Below are 19,887 nucleotides of genomic sequence, written 5' to 3'. Positions count from 1 at the left end.
AATCTGGAGCAGGCTCCAGGCTCTGAGCTGTCAGCACAGAGCCCGATGCGGGGCTCGAACCCACAAACTGCGAGATCATGACCTGAGCTGAAGCCAGATGCTTAACCAACTGAGCCACCCAGGCACCCCAAGTTTTTCCTGTTTAAAACCAAAAAGCAAATCTTTAATTCCTCAGTCTTTAGCCACAGGAGCAAACATCTCATTGAGCTCTTTTCCTATGTCTTGAGACCAGAGGGTTCTGGAACTATGCATAAGAAATGTTTTCTCTTGTTCAGTATTGATCTCGTTACCCTGGTGACATTGATTCCATGAAGGAGTTGTTTAAATTCACATGATTAGTGGGGAGTGATCTGAGCAAACCAATTGTCTCAGATTTTTTAAAAGATAGAGAGACTTAAGGGCATCTGAGTGGCTCAGTCGGTTGGGCATCCAGCTTCGGCTCAGGTCATGATCTCGTGGTTTGTGACTTCGAGCCCCATGTCGGGCTCTGTGCTCACAGCTCAGAGCCTGGAGCCTGCTTCGGATTCTGTGTCTCCCTCTCTCTCTGCCCCTCCCCCCCCCTTGTGTTCTGTCTCTGTCTATCAAAACTAAATGAATGTAAAAAAAATTTTTTTTAATATAGAGAGACTTAAATGATATTTTCTTAATCAAGATGCATAGATCAACCAGCTTGTGGCAAAGGTTTAGATTTGCTCATATAAAATCAGCATTTCTTCTTTTGATTTAGCACCCCAAATTTTCTTTCTGCCTTTTGTCTTCAGTTAGAGTTTATTAAGAATTCGCCCTGGTAATTAGTCATCTGGTGCCTACCAAGAAGAGGCAAGAATATACCCAAGAGTTTACAGAAACCAAAGAAGAATATGCTAATCCTTCTTATATGCTCATGAGAAGTAGGCAGAGGAAGCTTTGATTAATAAATATACGGGGCCACCCGAGTTTTTATTCATCTTTTGTCATGTAATCCTGCAAATTGGTGACATGTTTTATTGTGTCTTTCTTTTATTTAATGAAAGGGAAACAGACCCCGAGACATTAAGTAATTAGCTCAAGTTTATAAATAAACAGCCATAACTGGGACTTCAATCCAGTTCTGAATGTAAAACCAAGGATCTTCTCCTTCTATTATTTCCTGGAGAAACAATACGCAGAAACGGTACACATTTCTCGAAGGTGTACGTGTCTTTTTATCTGCCAAAATAAAATACCCGATGCATACATCGATCAATAATCTCCTGTTCGAAAATAATTGTGCAAAGTGTAGCAACAGAGATCACACGCTGTTGGTGTTTTTGCTGGTCTGTCGTCGCACTCTCTATGTGCCTGGCACGCCTCACACTGTTGTGCACTTGTTAATTCATGTGATGTCTACTATCGTCCTGTGAGTGAGAGATTAATGTTATGCTCTTAAAATGTTTTAACATATGCAACCTGTAAAAATAGTTTAAAATAATATTTCAAGAGGTTACAGCCATTTGAAGTTTTAAAATAAATATTTAAAATGAGTATGCCCTTTTTTAAAAATGTTTATTCATTTATTTTTGAGAAAGAGTGTGAGCAGGGGAGGGGCAGAGAGAGGCAGACACAGAAACCGAAGCAGGTTCCAGGCTCTGAGCTGTCAGCACAGAGCCTGATGCGGGGCTCGAACCCACGAACCGTGAGATCATGACCTGAGCCAAAGTCGGACGCTTAACCGACTGAGCCCCCCAGGCACCCCAGTATGCCCATTTCTAAATGGGTGTAGTGGAGAGGTTATCTGTAAGGCTGGGACTGAGCTATAAACCCAGGACGCCTGACTCTGGTCTCCAGTCAAGTATCTTACACACAACACTGGCAATGTTTCGCATATATGTATCACTGACCTTATTTTTATTTAGGAAATATTTTATAAAGAGATCCAAATATTAAGATTGGCTGTAGAGTGACCTCTAGAGACATGAACTGACTGGCTGTCTGAAGAGGATCTGAGCAAGGCGGATCCAATAGCCCTCCCGACAAAAGGTAGGACTGTATTTTTAGCCCGGGATGAAGCCCTGAGAAATGGAACCCAGTCCTGCCTGAGGTGGGGAGCTGAAAAGGGTGGATGGGGGGGTGTGGAGAACCTGAATAAGTTCCCTTTCTACAAGAAACAAAAAAGGAAAGAAGGGCACAGGTGATAAGCATAACACTGTCTCCCAGATAAATATCATTAAGTACTAATGTGTGTATAACTGTTTGTTCCTTACGCTGGCACAGTATCCTTGAAACCGGCTCATAGACAATCAATAGCCAATTATACACGTCTTAGTTCAGAGGAGGGACGCGTCTGACCTATTTATTTGCAGGTTAACCCAGTCTACTAATTGAACTACATCTTCCATAGAGCTACAAACAAGCGAAGGGTTTTCCCAATCTCAAAGCGACCCAAGAGCATGAAATAAAAGAAGCAGGATATGCAAATGGGATTACTGAACCCAGAGGAAAAGAAAAGAGGCAGGAAGCAGAAGACAGTTGGAAAATATTCTAGGAGATCTTAGCGAATATTGCAAGTCACAAAATAGCATGCTGTAAAGTTAGATGCTCCACCAGAGGATGTATAAAATAGACATAAGCTTTACCTACTTCTCTGATTTTCATGCTTAAAATTTTCTTATAATTTCTTATAATCTTGTTACCATTTTCTGAGATATACCTTGTACGTTATATGTATTTTTGAATTTTATGCAGATGGAATCATTTTCTGCATATTCCTCGACACCTTGCTCTTTTTGACTCAAAAGAACGCTTGTGAGATTAATTGTATGTATGTCCCTAATGGACACTCAATCATCTTTTCTTTGGATCACAATTGTCTTTTGTGAACATAGCACAATTGATTTATCCGTTCTCCTTGTCCGTGGATGTTAACATAGCTACCCCAACTCTCCTACAGTTACTATTTCCATGGAATATATTTTTCAGTTATCTTACTTTCAATGTATTTCTGTTTGAATTTGAGGTTATGTCTCTTGTAGACAGCATATCATTGGGTCTCGCTTCTTCATACGTCCTGACGATCTCTGCCTTTGATTGGAATTTTAGTCCACACGTATGTAATGTAATCATCGATGTGTTGACATTTCTGTCTTATTTGCCATCTTTTTCTGTAAAGCACCCTTTCTAAAAAAATTTCCTTTAATATTTATTTTTTGAGAGACAGAGAGACAGAGTGTGAGTGGGGGAAGGGCAGAGAGAGAGGGAGACACAGAATCCAAAGCAGGCTCCAGGCTCTGAGCTGTCAGCACAGAGCCCCACTCGGGGCTAGAAGTCACGAACCATGAGATCATGACCTGAGCCGAAGTCGGTTGCTTAACCAACTGAGCCATCCAGGCGCCCCAAGCACCTTGTTTTTGGTTACCATGGTTTATATTTTGCTGTCTTCTTTTAAAAATATTTTTAGTATGTCCACTGTAATTCCTGTGTTGCTATTTTAGCTGAATAAATTTTGCTGACTTCGGTGGTTTCTCTGGAGCTGATAATATGCATGTTTGATTTACCACAGTCTACCTTAACTTTGCAACAAAATAGTTTTGCCCCCATCCCCCAGGCTATCATTACCATGTTTTATACATTGATATATGTTATCAACCCAACAATACAGAGTCCAGTTTTTGCTTCAAGATGTGTGTGTATATACATATATACACACTGTTTTTTAAATATTTACCCTCATATTTACATTTTCATTGCTCTGCATTTATTCCTGGGGATTTCCTGTTAGCCTCCAGAACTTGCTGTAGAATTTCTTCCAGGACAAGTCTGTGAGCAACAGTTTCCCCCAGTTTTTGTTTATATGGCCGTGTCTTTATGCACTTCCATTTCCGAAAGATAGTTTCAGTGGATATGAAATTCTTGGTTTACGGATATTTAAAAATTGGCAACACTTGAATATGCCATTTTACTGCCCCTTGCCTTTGGTGCTTCTGAGGGGAAATCAGCCAGTAAATGAATTATTCCCCTGTGTGTGGTAAGTCATCTTCTTTTCCTATTTTTAAGATTTTTTTTTTGTCTTTGGTTGTCAGCAATTTGACTGTGATATATTAGATTTGATTTTCTTTGTATCCCTCCCATTTTGGATTTGTTGAGTTTCGTGGGTCTGTATGTTTATATATTCTACCAAATGTCAGACCTTTTCATCTTTTATATTTCTAACTATTTTTCTGCCCAAATTTATTTCTGCTCTATTTCTGTGATTCCTATTGCTTATGTGTTGGAAAACTTCATCTTGTCTCTCGGGGTTCTAAGATTCTGTTCATTTGTCTTCTATCTTTTTCCTCTCCTGTTTCAGATTAGGTAGCATTTCTTCACGTTTACTGATTCTTTCTTCTGATACCTCAGTTTCATTGTTGCAACCATCGAGTAAATTTTTAACGTCAGATTTTGTGCTTCTCCACTCCAGAATTTCCGTCTTTTATGGTTTCCATCTCCCACCTGTTGACTCATTGCAAACTTATTTTCAATTAATTATGTAAATTGACTTCAATTATTAAAGCATATTAATAATAGCTTCTTTGATTTGTTAAATCGAACATATATGCACATTCAGATCCCATTTCTTTTTTTTTCTATTTTATTAAAAAATTTTTTTAAGTTTATTTATTTTTGAGAGAGAGAGACAGAGACAGGGGGCGAGTGGCGGAGGGTCAGAGAGAGCGGGAGACACAGAATCCCAACCAGTCTCCAGGCTCTGAGCCGTCAGCACTGAGTGCTATGTTTTCAAGTTTTATTTAAATTCCAGTTAGTTAAAGTTTTAGTTTCAGTTGCACAGTAGAGTGACTCAACACTTCCATACATTACCCACTGCTCTTGACGAGTCTCAAATACATCACCATTGTGAGGGAAATTTCACATTATCACCCACAATTAATACCATGCACGTTCTTGGAGTCAGCAGTTTGACAGTTGTATTTCTGAGCACCTCTCCGTAAATATTGACCTAAGTGCAAGACACGAAATGTATTCCTTGGTTCCTTACTGAATACCAATAAAAGTGGAAATAATCTCAAAGTTGGACAGTAGGTAGATTAAAAGATGTATCACACTTAAATAACTTGATTTAAAGCTGATGGAATGATAAGTAGCTAATCATACTCATGCTTGGAAGTGTGTATATATATATGAATATATATGTGTAAACATGTATATGTATATATATATATATATGGAAGCATACATATTGAATAACTACTTTTAAATTTCTGAAGATGAGAAAAAAAGTTATGGTCAAGGATAACATTCAGTTTTCAATGTAAATATCCCTTAAATGTTTACAATTTTAATTTAATTTTTATTTTTAAGTTTATTTATTTTGGGGGGGGAGCATGGGCACGAGTGGGGGAGGGGAAAAGGGAGAGGGAGAGAGAATTCCAAGAAGGCTCTGCACTGTCAGTACAGAGCCCAAGCTGGGGCTTGAACTCATGAACTGTCAGATCATGACCTGAGCTGAGATCAAGAGTCTTGGCTTATACTCAACTTTGTGTGTCTCCTGCCACCTGGGACAGCTAGTCGATTTCCCTCCGATATCCCATATCCACGCCAATATCGTGTCTGAGAAAGTTCAAAATGTAGCTGACTACTGGCAAGGATACAGCCCAGTTTCCCAAGTTCATCCCTGTTGATTTGGGTTGGCCCCATCTCAATTCTCCCCCATTGGCTTTCAAGTAGACTCTGCTCTGACCCTGGACCTTCACATTCGCAATATGATTGGAAGCCAGGGAATCAGCGAAACTGAAGCACTTTTTCAGCTGGATATTGATGTGTTGGCTCGATTCTGCACGGCTCGATTCCGGCCTGTGCACACTTTGCCCAGAGGCAGGAGCCTTTGCATTCACCGTGAGATGATTACCATGGGGTCTCTGCAGGTGTGATGGTCCAGCGGGGGCATTCATCACATTTCTCTTTGAAGGAACTTTCTTTGGGGCACCAGGGGGGGCTCAGTCGGTTAAACATCTGACTTCAGCTCAGGTCATGATCTCGTGGTTCATGAGTTTGAGCCCCATGTAGGGCTCTGTGCTGACATCTCAGAGCCTGGAGCCTGCTTCAGATTCTGTCTCCCTCTCTCTCTGCCCCTCCTTCTGGCTCTCTTCCCCTCTCTCTCTCTCTCTTAAAACTAAATAAACATTAAAAAAACACTTTCTTTGGGCACCTTTACTCTCACAACTGACTCCTTCAAGGATTCTTCTTTGGAGGTTTTGTTGAGTCATATTTTATTTATATGTAATTGAATGTTTTTCTGGAAACTCTCCCTCTTATTGAGTAACCACCTAAGTTATTCAAATGTATTCTGAGGCTCTCTTTTTATCATAAGGGTAGAATGTAAAGAAACGGCCCAAAACGGATTAAGGTGGAATATTTTAGACATCACATCAGGAGTTGGATGTATTCTACACTCTGCCCTCCAAAAAGATTTTTAATCTTGCCCTTTTGATAAAAATTCTGACCTTAAACATAGCCTTTATCAGTAATTTTATTAAGGATTACTCCCTCCACTATGATCGTGAAATCACTGATATTAATCATGTACCCAGAGAAGGTCGTTCTGCCCCCTTTTGCATGGGGGCAGAGTTCTGCTGTGGAGGGCTGGCCACGACTTCTGCTCTGATGTGTGAGCGGGGAAGGAGCCCGTCAGCACTTTTCATCCAAAGACCAAATGTTTGTTTGGAAATCAGGACGAAAACAGATCTCATCCCACAGGTGAGGACATATACATGCATACACATGCTTCTTATTTAGCTTATTTATTTTTTGCTTGTTTATTTATTCTGAGAGAGAGCAAGAGAGGGGGGGGGCAGGGAGAGAGGCAGAGAGAGGGAGGGAGAGAGAATCCCAAGCAGGCCCCGTGCTGTCAGCACAGAGCCCAATGCAGGGCTTGAACTCACGAACCCACGAGATCACGACCTGAGCCTAAATCAAGAGCCAGATGCTTAACCAACTGAGCCACCCAAGTGCCCCTTTTTAGCACATTGAAAGAGCCAAACTTGTCCTAGAAGCATGGATACTTCATTCTATAACTATAAAACACTGACTATTTTTCAGGCTACCTCAGTCAGCTCCTGGGTAAGTACACAACCCACATGTGTGAGGTTGTATAACTCACAGAACTAAAGACACATGGTTCTACTTATGAAGTGCTTTATTGATACAGAGAAAGAACCAAGCATCCAGATCACCCTGTTCCTGTCCTCTGCAAAGGGCCATTCCCAGGCCAAACGGTGGACATACAAGACAGACCATCCCACTCCATGTTACATACTGATAGAGTAGCTATAGAGGGGTTGAGAACCGCCCCCCCCCCCCGGTGACATGTGGCAAGGCATCCCCAGGCACAGGGAGCAGAGCTGGGGAGGTATCTACAGATGTCCTTGGGAATGACTCCACCTCCTGGGGAGCACCTCAGAGAGCCTTCATACCAAGAGAGCTGGCATTCACAGAGACCCTTCTGAGGCTCCACAGATGTGTCCAGTCCTGTGGACTCCTTGATGATGGGGTAGAAAGAGGTGGAGAGGTGGCCCCATGGCATTCCAACCAAGACCAAGAGTCTGCCTCCTTCCACCTGGGAGGTAAAAGAAATATGGAAACAAAATTCAACTTGATAATCTTCTGTGTCTCTAAAAGGTGCTTTTCTTGTCTTTAATTTCCTTTTAATAAATTACCCTCAAGGTGCCCAGGGGACTCAGTCCATGAAGCATCCAACTTCGACTCAGGTCATGATCTCACAGTTCCTGAGTTTGAGCCCCACGTCAGGCTCTGTGCTGACAGCTCGGAGCCTGGAGCCTGCTTCGGATTCTGTGTCTCCCTCTCTCTCTGCCCCTCCCCTGTTCATACCCTGTTTCTCAAAAATAAATAAACATTAAAAAAAAATTTTTTAATTACTCTTGTACTTAAAGCAAATAAATACCTTTATTTGTTCCTAAAAATAACTGGTTTTAGAATATCTCCTAGATATGTAAGAGCTGGCTGGACCACATTGCTCTCAATTTCCTGATGGGTTCATGAGAGCCTCATCAAGATTAATACCCAACGTACTGAAATATCTGCTAAAGAATGCTATTATGCACTTCATGTTTTATATATTTAAAACAAATTTTTAATATTTGTTTATTTATTTATTTGTTTTGAGAGAAAAAGAGAAAGAGGGACCAAGCCCGGGAAAGGCAGAGAGAGGGAGGGAGAGACAATCCTGAGAGATCATGACCTGTGCCAAAATCAAGAGTCAGACGAATTCAACCGACTGGGCCACCCAGACGTCCCTGCAATTGTGCAGTTTATCAAGAACATTGGGCTACTTCAACTTGAAACTCTTTTAAAATTGTATGTTTTATTTATTTATTACTGGAGTATGGTGACGCACAATGTTGTATCAGTGTCGGGTGTACAACGTAGTGATTCGACAGCTCTAGACATTGATCAATGCTCACCATGATAATCATACATTATTACCCCCTCTGTCACCACACAATGTTATTACGATATTGTTGACTCTATTCCCTATACTGTAGTCGTCTTCTCTGTGACTTAGTTCCTAACTGGATGTGTATACCTCTTAATCCTCTTTACCTATTTTTCCCATCACCCCAATCCCTCTCCCCTCTGGCAACCAGCAGTTTGTACTCAGTCCAAAATTGCATGTTTTCAGTGAATCTCTTATCTGATACACAGGTTGAACATTACACAAAATACAAGACCAGAAATAACTTTGCTTAAATTTGCACTTAGCCTAAAAAGACCAGTATCAGGAAGAGAGCTCTTTAATGGTGGGCAGGCTTAGAGTGAGCAGTTTAACGTAAAAAGATTGGACAAAGACCATGCTCCCCTAAAACAACACTGTAACCTGTCTGTAGGTCAGCCATGGAAAAATCCATTAGGAAATTGACTTCCATGTCCAACAAATGGACGACTGCAGCTGTTCCCCTTGATTGGCCCTTGTGTTTTGGATACTCCATGACAAGGAAGGACATCTTGGATCAGAGATTGTCCACAACCATCACCACACCCTTCTGTAGCTCTGAATTAAAAACTGAAGGGAAAGACCACCAAGAGAGAGAGGAGCTAAGCAAACATTTGGTACCATAAGCACATTTATGATGCAAATAATTTCACTTCTTAAGCCATGTGTCATAGTAAGAAGGCTGCAGTCGACATCATGAAGAAATCATAAACAGATCAAAACTTGTCCTGCTAGCCAGGAGCTTAGGAAACGGGGGCCCCAACCACCCTGGTAATCTGACGTATGTCCTGACAAGCATACGAACAGATCGAGAAGAAAGGCAAATATGGAGACCCAACGCAGCCTCCAAATATTCAGAAAATTAAAATTCTCCTTGTGCTTACGAAGGACAGCCGATAATTAAAGATCTCACTGAGAACATTTTACGAAGTCAGCTCTCTCAAGTGACCTTAGGGAGCAGCAAAATTGGTCCACCGTTGCCCCGCTAACCATTTTATTTCCCCTAGGATGCAAGGGCTTCTTTTCAGTGTCTTTTTTTTTCCTTTCATGGTCTGAATGGGTAACAGCAAAAAATTGTGTTCAAGGAGTGAGCTAATTTCGCTTGGAGAACTTGTGATTTGAGGCAAGACTACTGATAGAATAGCTGTTATGCCATCCTGCTCAAAATTCAATCTTCCAAAGGAACCAGATTGTATATTCTGGTGGGCAGGGAGAGGTGCGTCACTTGCTGTTGGTGCCGAGGTTGTGGCTTTCAGGCCACAGTCCAGGACAGCAGGTGGGAGGCTGCCTGGAGTGCAGGGGAGGGGGCAGGGGGGAGGTCCAGCACCATGCTGTCTGGCGCCTCCCCTGCCTCCGCTCCCCCTGTCTCACGCCTGGCTTCACAGCCCACTACTTCCTGAAAAAGGACTGTGATTCCGCATCACACTTTTATCTCCCCAAGCTGCTCTGTAAAATAGATCTTCTGTCATCCACTTCACGTTCTTTTCTCTCCTCCATCCTTCGTGTTTTCTCCTTCCCCTTTGCCAATGCCTTGGGCCTTTCAATAGACACAGAGCTGAGCGTTGAGAGATTTCTTTGCCCTGTGAGCTTTCCGCCTCTGCGTGGATACTGAGACAGCATATAAAATAGGCTGCTTGACTTTTACTGCAAAATGCCTTACTGGCCAGCGTCGACGGCAGGCACATCGTTGTAAAGCTACAAAACCCACACTTCATTCATGTCCTTGCCAGTTACCTCAATTTTGAATTGCCTTCTATGAGACTCCCATAAAACCCAAGGCAAGAATACTGATATTTTAACAAGAGTCAAAAGTTGGATATTCTAATAATTGACTTCTTGTGATTCTTTAAGCTGTATTCTTACATTATGTTAGATCAATAGGAAGGCACAAATCTGTTTTACATATGACCAAATTGTTTTTTCTGAGAATTGAGAATTAGGACATTACTACTCTACTTTGGGGAATAATATGTTCCAATTTTTTGATTTCGACAATAAGATATATACATATATATAGCCTGGAAAATGTGCTCAGTTACAATGAGTTTTCTTTCCTTTTTTTAAAATTTTTTTTAGTGTTCATTTATTTTTGAGAGAGAGACAGAGCATGAGTGGGGGAGGGGCAGAGAGAGAGGGAGACACAGAATTGGAAGCAGGCTCCAGGCTCTGAGCTGTCAGCACAGAGTGGGGCTCGAACTTGGGAATAGCGAGATCATGACCCGAGCCAAAGTTCGACGCGTAATGGACTAAGCCACCCAGGCGCCCCTACAATGAGTTTTCTTAACATAGCTTTCAAGTATGAGGATTTCTTTCCCTTCCTACTAATCAAATGTACCTTTTAGTTTAATTCCATTTCACTGTCTCAAACTGCTTTCCAAGAAAACGGAATATGATCAACTAATCAGGTTCATTTTTACAATGTCTTTCAATATCTATTGAGAGAACTGGAGAGACTTAGTATCGTCATCAACAACATCACCGTCATGGCTTGAGCCTAAAGGAACCCTCATTTCCTTGTCCTCACCGAACTTTCCTTATATCTATGCCCACCCTCGTCTATATGTCAGTTGTCAATGCTTACCAGCCCACACTACTGTTGGTTCCTGAATATCACATTCTTATTCTAGTCATCTGTCCCTGTGACCTAATGCAGAATGCGGAATACGTATTTTAATAATTACAGCAGAAAGTGCTTATGTAACTCTTTCTTCTTTGTTTGTTTGTTAATTTATTTTGAGCAGGCGGGGAGTGGCAGAAAGAGAGGGAAAGAGTCCTAAGCAGGATCCACTAAGCACAACGCCTGATGTGGGGCTCAAACTCATGAACCCTGAGTCATGACCTGAGCCAAAATCAAGGGTCAGATGCTCAAATGACTAAACAACCCAGGAGCACCCATATGTAACCATTTCTTGTAGGTGTTTGGGAGGAATATAGTTCAAACAATGGCTGGACGCTGAGATTACATTGTCTATAGTTTGTTTTTATACATTCACATTCCTTGTGCCTGATACATTTTTTCACATGTTAAAATAAAACCTGTGTGCATGACTGCAAATTTATTTCATTATAGAGAGTTGTGCTAGATCACCTCATGAATTTGAGTAAGTTTCGTGGCATTTGTCCCTTATATGTTTATATGTCTTTTAAAGCTTCTTTAATTTGTTTGTATTTATATGAGTTTAAAGTTTCTTTCACTTTTTTTTATGTCCTTATTTTTGAGAGAGAAAGAGAGACAGAGCAAGCAGAGGAGGGGCAGAGAGAGGGAGACACAGAATCTGAAGCAGGCTCCAGGCTCCGAGCTGCCAGCACAGAGCCCAACATGGAGCTCAAATCCACGAACCATGAGATCATGACCTGAGCCAAAGTCGGATGCTTAGCCCACGGAGCCACCCAGGCGTCCCTGTTTCACTGGTTCTTATAGTAGGCGAAGCATCCAACTTCGGCTCAGGTCATGATCTCATGGTGCGTGAGTTCAAGCTCCACGTGGGGCTCTGTGCTGACAGCTCGGAGCCTGGAGTCTGCTTCGGATTCTGTGTCTTCCTCTCTCTGCCTCTCCCCTGTTTGTGCTCTCTCTCTCAAAAATAAACACCTTTAAAAATTTAATTTAATTTAATTTAATTTAATTTAATTTATAAATTCTTGCTGAAGATTTTTTTTTTAGCTTTTGATCATTTTAACTCAACGTGAACTTCACTTTCCACAATTAAAAATCTATTTCCTACACAACTACACTTCTTACAATTGTGGGATCTACTTTAGAAATTGTATTAAAAAGGAGTTTCGAAGCATCAGAAATCATTTAGATGAGTTGTTCAGTTTCCACTTAGTTATTCTATACCAAACCGAACAGATATGACATAAATCCCAATGAGTAAAGGGTTTCTTTTTTGTCTTCAGACCGAGTCATGGCCTACCATACCAGCTAATGCTTTTTTAATATGGTATTGCCATTATAAAAAATGCAAAAAAAGTCATTACTTTTCTGTAACAATTTGTGTGGATTTATTACTTAATTAGTTTTTTACCTTTATCTGACAGGGGTTATTGAGTGCAGCTTATACGTCTATACAGCCAGAACAAAATCTAAGTAATCTTTTATAGAGTCCCATATTAAAATGCAATATAACCAGACAGTAAAATGTATTAACACACCTCAGAGAGTTTTCAATTTGTCATATCTTTCAAGCAGTTGGGAAGATGTGTATTCAAGAAGTGATTTATTTCCTCTGAGAAAGCAAAACCACTCAACAAAAAAATGAAATTAATTACTTCTACCCAATTGAAAATGGTCAGTCCCTACACAACACCGTGTTAAATTGTACTGAAACCAAGACGCTTTATCGCTGAGCAGAAATGGAGATCAGATAATTATTGGAGGAAGTAATACTGAGCGTAAGGCAGTGAGCATTGAAGATAATTTATGGAGAAGACCGGCCCCGAATATGATACATGTCAGAGCTAGGGAGTGGAATTGGTGCTGTCGTGATTGTATTGTCTCTGTTTTTATCTGTACGGGCTAGTACTCATATGCAAGACAAAGATCTCTTGGTAGTCAAGGTGGTCCGTGCAAATAGAGAAACAGTCGAATCCCAAGATAAAAGCGAAAGCTCCTCATGCAAGTATGAAATAAAATGTGAATATGAATATTTACCCAAAAAAATGAATACTGTAGATTTTACCAGCTGTCCGACGTTTCTCAGGCCTTCTGAAATTCACTCTGAATGGAGGCGGCCAAGTGTCTGATGCTGTTTTCAGAATGGACCATTGGGTTTTCCAAGAGTCTTTGTGGTCTGCCTGTGGGCCAATAGCTATAGATGAAGTCAAGAATAAAAAACTAAAATTAGCACAACAAAATTTATTTCTTTGAAATGGACAACACTTTAGAGAGAGAAGATGCCAATGATGAAAACAAGACCGGCAGATGGAACACCCCCACTGGCCTTACAGAAATATACAGGGTTATAAGGAAATACCATGCACAATTATATGCCACCAAATTATATAAATGCTATATGTGTGTCCCTCCAAAATCCGTAGGATGACACCTAATCCCCAATGTGATGGTATCTGGAGATGGAGGGCGACTAGGTCATGAAACCCTCATTAATGGGATTAGTGTCCTTAAAAAAGAGACCCAGAGAACTCCTCTCTTGAAACATGTGGGAACACTGCTAGAAGAGAGTTGCCTATGAACTGAGAAGTGGGTCTACACCAGGCACCAAATCCACCAGCACAGATTGGGCTTCCTCCTCCCAGAACTGTGAGAAATGAATTTCCATTATTTATAAGCCACCCAGTTTATGGTATTCTGTTTTAGCAGATCAAATGGACTAAGACTATAACCTAGTGAAATAAACAAATTCCTAGGAATACATAACTCCTGAAATTCAATCTAGAAGAAACGGAAAATCTGAATAGGATTAAGAGATTAAATGCAAGAAGAATCTTTCCCGCAAAGCAAAGCCCAAGCCCACACGGCTTTACTGGAAAATTGTTCAAACTTTTTAAAGAAGAATTAACACCAGCAGTTTAAAACTTATTCCAAGAAATTAAAGAGGAAACTCCACATTCTAAATCATTCTGTGAGGCCAGTATTGTCTTGATGCCAAAACAAAAAAAAGAAATCAAAAGAAAAGTGCACAGCCATTTCTCTTATGAATATAGACACAAAAATCTTCAACAACATACTAGCAAACTGAATCCAGCAACATACAAAAAAGTTTATTCATCATAACTAACTAACTAACATTTATCCCAGGAATGTGAGGCTTGTTTAACATACAAAGACCAGTCAATATAATCCGTATAATGAAAGACAAAAATCATATGATTATTTCTATAGGCTTTAAGTCATCATTTGGCAAAATTCAAAACCCTTTAATGATAAAAACTTTTTTTAATTTCCTTAAGTTTATTTATTTACTTTTAGAGAGAGAGAGAGAGAGAGAGAACACAAGTGGGGGAGAGTCAGAGAGAAGGAGAGACAGAATCCCAAGCAGGCTCTGCACTGATGGTGTGGGACTTGAACTCATGAACCATGAGATCATGACCTGAGCCGAGATCAAGAGGCGGATGACTAACTGACTTCTCCACCCAGGTGTCCCAATGATAAAAAACCTTTGAAAAAACTGGGCATAGATGAGAACTTCCTCAATTTGATAAACAGCATCTTAAGAAATACCTACACTTAACTTTGTACTAAATGACAAAAGACTTTCTCCCCATAATCAGAAACAAAAGAAAGATGTCCTTGTCATGCAACTGCTATTCAGTACTTACTAGCAATGCAAACAAGGGCAATCGGGCAAGAAAAATAAATAAAAGTTACCTAGACTTAAAAAAAAGTTAAAACAATCTTTATGTACTGAGAGCATTAACATATATAGAATACCTCAAAGAATCAGGGCACCTGTGTGAGTCAGTAGGTTGAGAGTCTAATTCTTGATTTCGGCTCATGTCATGATCCCAGGGTCCTGGGATTGAGCCCAACATTGGGGTGTGTTGCTGAGCATGGAGTTGTTTGAGTTTCTCTCTCTCTCTCTCTCTCTCTCTCTCTCTCTCTGCCCCTGTCCCCCGCCCTTCTCTCAAAAACAGAACAACAACAAAAAAACGCCTCAAAGACTCCATTAAAAAAAAAAAAAACTATGTGAACTAAAAAACAATTCAGCAAGGTTCCAAGATACAAGATCAATATACAAAATTAAATACGTTTCTGTACATTAGCAACACATAATCTAAAAATCAAACTTTTGGGGCGCCTGGGTGGCTTGGTCGGTTAAGTGTCCGACTTCGGCTTAGGTCATGATCTCACAGTCCATGGGTTCGAGCCCCACGTCAGGCTCTGTGCCAACAGCTCAGAGCCTTTTTCAGATTCTGTGTCTCCCTCTCTCTGTGACCCTCCCCCGTTCATGCTCTGTCTCTCTCTGTCTCAAAAATAAATAAACGTTAAAAAAAAATAAAAATCAAACTTTAAAATAATTCTGTTTTAAATAGCATAAGAAGAATGAAGTATTTAGGAATAAATTTAACAAACAGTGCAAGATTTGTGCACTTAAAACTACAAAAGTTTTTGAAAGAACTAAAAACAAAAAGAGTGAAAACATCCTTATGTTAATGTATTTAAAGACTTAATAATGTTAAAATGGCAGGCACTTCCCAAAATCGCTCGTAGGTTCAATGCAATGCCCCTCACAGTCCTACTGCCTTTTTGGCAGATATTAACTATCTGATACTAAAATGCATATGGAATATAAATGACTCAGAAGAGCAGAGAAATCTTGAAGAACAAAATGGGAAGACGCACGCTTCCCAATTTCAAATCTTACTACCTATGGTAATCCAGACATTGTAGTGTTAATATAAGGGTAAACGCATACGCCAATGGAATAAGATTGAGAGCCCGTGAATAAACTCCATATTTATGGCCAACTGATTTTTGATATTTCTATTTCAAACATGTGTGGTCAAATTGCACTCCAGACACAGGTGTATAAAGGTTTCCCTCACCCTTGACTAAACTGTATATTACATTATCTTTTCAAAATATTTGTCAATTTCCCCCAATGATGCAAAGACAAGTCAATGGGAAAATAACATTCTTTCTAACAAATGGTGCTCACAGAATTGGATACCCACGAAAAATACTGATGTTGGAACACTTCCTCACACCATATGCAAAAATTAATTTAAGTTTTAAGCTAATTTATTTATTTTTGAGAGTGAGAGAGAGCGCAAGGGAGGGGCAGGGGGTGAGAAAGAGAAGGAGAGAATCTCAAGAAGGCTCCACACCAGCAGCTCTAAGACAGATGTGGGGCTCGAACCCATGAACTGTGAGACCATGACCTGGGTCAAAACCAAGAATTGGATGCATAACCGACTGAACCCCCCAGGTGCCCCTAAATTGTATCAAAGACCTAATGTAAAAGCTAAAACCATAGGGACACCTGGGTGGCTCATTTGGCTTTGCGTCAGGGTCTTAATTTCAGCTCAGGTCATGATCTCCTGGTCGTGGGATGGAGCCTGGTTGGCATTCTCTCTCCCTCTCTCTGTGCTGCTCCCCTACTCTTGCACAAGCACTCTCTCTCTCTCCCTTAAAAAAAAAGGTAAAACCATAAAACTCAAAAGTAAACAGAAGTGCCAATCTTCATGATCTTGAATCAGCAGCAGTTTCTTAGATATGCCATGAAAAGCACAAACAACAAAGGAAAAATGGATAAATTGGACTCCACCAAAATTCACAACTTCTGTGCTACCAGACACACCATGAAGGCAGCAAAAAGATCGCTCACCCAATGGATAATTATATTGGCAAAACATATATCTGACCTGGATTTGTATATATAGTATAAAAATAACTCCTATAACTCAATAAGTAGAAATAGCCCAAATTTAAAAAAAAATAGGCAACAGATTTGGATAAACAATCCTCTAAGAAAGATGCATAAATGGCTCATAAGTATGCGAAAAATTCTCTACTTCTCTCGACGTTAGGGAACTACAAAATAAAACCATGAGTCACTGCTTCATATCCGCTAGGTGGCTAGCATCATAAGGTCAGATGACATCAAGCATTGAGAAGAATGTGGAAAAATGGGAACCCTCATCCGCTGCTCGTGGGGATGTAAAATGATGCAGGCACTTTGGAAAACAAATCTGGCAGCTCCTTAAATGACTAATCATAGAGCTACCATATGTCAGGGTTTTGCAGAGAAACAGGCCAATAGGATATCTACATCCACCTCTGGATCCAGATTTTATATGGATATATTTATAAACACACACAGACATGAATTGGCTCACTTCATCATGCTGGCTGGCAAGTTGGAAATCGATAGAGCAGGCCTGCGGGCTAGAAACTCAGGCAAGATTTCTATGTTACATCTTGAGGCAGAATTGCTTCTAGAAACCTCAATTTTTGCTCCTAATTTAGGCCTTTAACTGACTGGAAGAGGTTCAACCAAATTGCCAAGGGTAACAATACCCTTTACTTAAAGTCAGCTGATTACTGGGGCGCCTGCAAGGCTAGTCAGTCAAGCGTCCGACTCTTGGTTTTGGCTCAGGTCGTGATCTCATGGTTCGTGAGTTCGAGCCCTGCGTCAGGCTCCGCTCTGACAGCGTGGAGACTGCGTGGGACTCTCTCTCTCCTCCTCTCTCTGCCCCTCCTCTCTGTCTCTCAAAATAAATAATAAACATTAAAACAAAGTAAAGCCGACTGATGATAAATGTGTATAATATCTACAAAATACCTTCACAGAAACATCTACATTGGTGTTTGACCAAAAACTGGGTACTCTGTGTGGTCTAGCCAAGTGGATACATAATTAACCATCACAACCATATGAGCCATCAATTACTATCCTAAATATGTGCCCAGGAAAACTGAAAACACATGTCAACACAAGAATTTGTACAAGAATGTTTCTAGCAACATTATTCATGGTAGCCAACAAGTGGAAACAACCCAAATTCACTCACTTACAAAAGGATCAACAAAATTGGGTACATCCATACAGCATAAGAGAAAGCAGGAAAGTGCTGAATCATGCCGCCATGTGGCTTCACCCTGAAAGCATCATGCTGAGTAAAAAACGCCAGCCACAAAAGACCATATGCTATGTGAGTCCACGTTTACAAAACGCCCAGAATGGAACATCTATAGAAAACCAAAGTTGGGGCGCCTGGGTGGCGCAGTTGGTTGAGCGTCCGACTTCAGCCAGGTCACGATCTCGCGGTCCGTGAGTTCGAGCCCCGCGTCGGGCTCTGGGCTGATGGCTCAGAGCCTGGAGCCTATTTCCGATGCTGTGTCTCCCTCTCTCTCTGCCCCTCCCCCGTTCATGCTCTGTCTCTCTCTGTCCCAAAAATAAAAATAAACGTTGAAAAAAAAGAAAACCAAAGTAGACTAACAGTTCCCCCTGCCAGTAGGGCAGAGCAAGGAGGAAAAGGATGTGGACGCATTCTTAGCGCAAACTTTCTTTAGGGGTAACGGAAATGTTCTAAAATAGATCACTGTGGTAGTACTCAAGCCTGTCAATACCCCAAAACCACAGATTGGTACACTTGGAGCATGTGAGACACGTGCTGTATATATCATATCTCAGTGAAGCTGTTCTAGGGGCACCTAGGGGGCTCGGTCGGTTAAGTGCCCAACTCTTGATTTTGGCTTGGGTCATGATCTCATGGTTTGTGGGTTCGAACCCCACATTGGGCTCTGCACGGGCAGTGTGGAGCCTGCTTGGGATTCCGTCCTCCCCCTACTCATTTTCCCTCTCTCTCTCTCTCTCTCTCTCTCAAAATAACTAACTAAATAAAACTTATAAATAATAATAAGCTGTTCTAACAGTATGCCAGGCTGCCACCTATTTTTCAGGGCTCTGAAAATAATTTTCCTTTTTATTCTTTAGGCAGGGAAAGTTACTGTTTCAACTCACATGCATAATTGTTACTCTCTTTAGGGCAGAGATAACCAGCATTTCTTCCTTCTGTAATCCAGACCTCCCTCTGGGTGCTGTGGCTACAAGGGCTCCATATATGCATCCATGGTTATATAATTAAATATGTGGATTACTTGCAACTCTTGAAAGGAATTGCTTTTAGGGAAATTTGCCTAGTTATAAAAAATATCTAGGGGCGCCTGGGTGACTCAGTCGGTTAAGCATCTGACTTCGGCTCAGGTCATGATCTCACAATTTGTGAGTTTGAGCCCCACGTCGGGCTCTGTGCTGACAGCTCAGAGCCTGAAGCCTGCTTTGGATTCTCTGTCTCCCTCTCCCTCTCTCTGCCCCTCCCCTGCTCACACTCTGTCTCTCTCCATCTCTCAAAAAATAAATGTTAAAAAATTTTTTTAAATATCTAAAGCCTAAACATGATATACAAACAACAACCACTTTAAACTATGAAATAGACAATTCCCGTAGAATGCTTTGGTGAGAAGCTGAATTCTAAAATGATGCTGATGTTACATACAAGACCTGAAGGCATTTTCATGCGAGTGTAGTTTCAGAAAATCCTTCTCACTGTGGAAAATGAATTGAGCATATTAAAGGTACTATTGATGTTAAACGTATTTTTTCAATGTTTGTTGATTTATTTCTGATTCTACAAATAATGCATCCTTATTATAGGACAATTGTAAGATAAAGAAAAGTGTAATGAAGAAAATTGATATGATACGGCTATCATAAATGGGAGACACTTGGGTGGCTCAGATCATGAGTGTCTGATTCTTGATTTTGGTTCAGGTCATGATCCCAGGGTCGTGGGATGGAGCCGCTCAGTGGGCGCTGGACGGAGTGTGGAGCCTGCATGGCATCCTCTCTCTCTCCCCCTGCCCCTGTCCCTTGCTCGTGCTCTTTCTCTCCCTAAAATTAAAAACAAAATGTGTATTTCTGGTTTCTGTCTTTTTAATTTTTTTATTGTGCTAAAATACA

This window comes from Prionailurus bengalensis, chromosome A2 (genome assembly GCF_016509475.1).
Source record: "Prionailurus bengalensis isolate Pbe53 chromosome A2, Fcat_Pben_1.1_paternal_pri, whole genome shotgun sequence".
Taxonomy (NCBI): Eukaryota; Metazoa; Chordata; class Mammalia; order Carnivora; family Felidae; genus Prionailurus; species Prionailurus bengalensis.
This window is presented reverse-complemented; position numbering follows the sequence as displayed.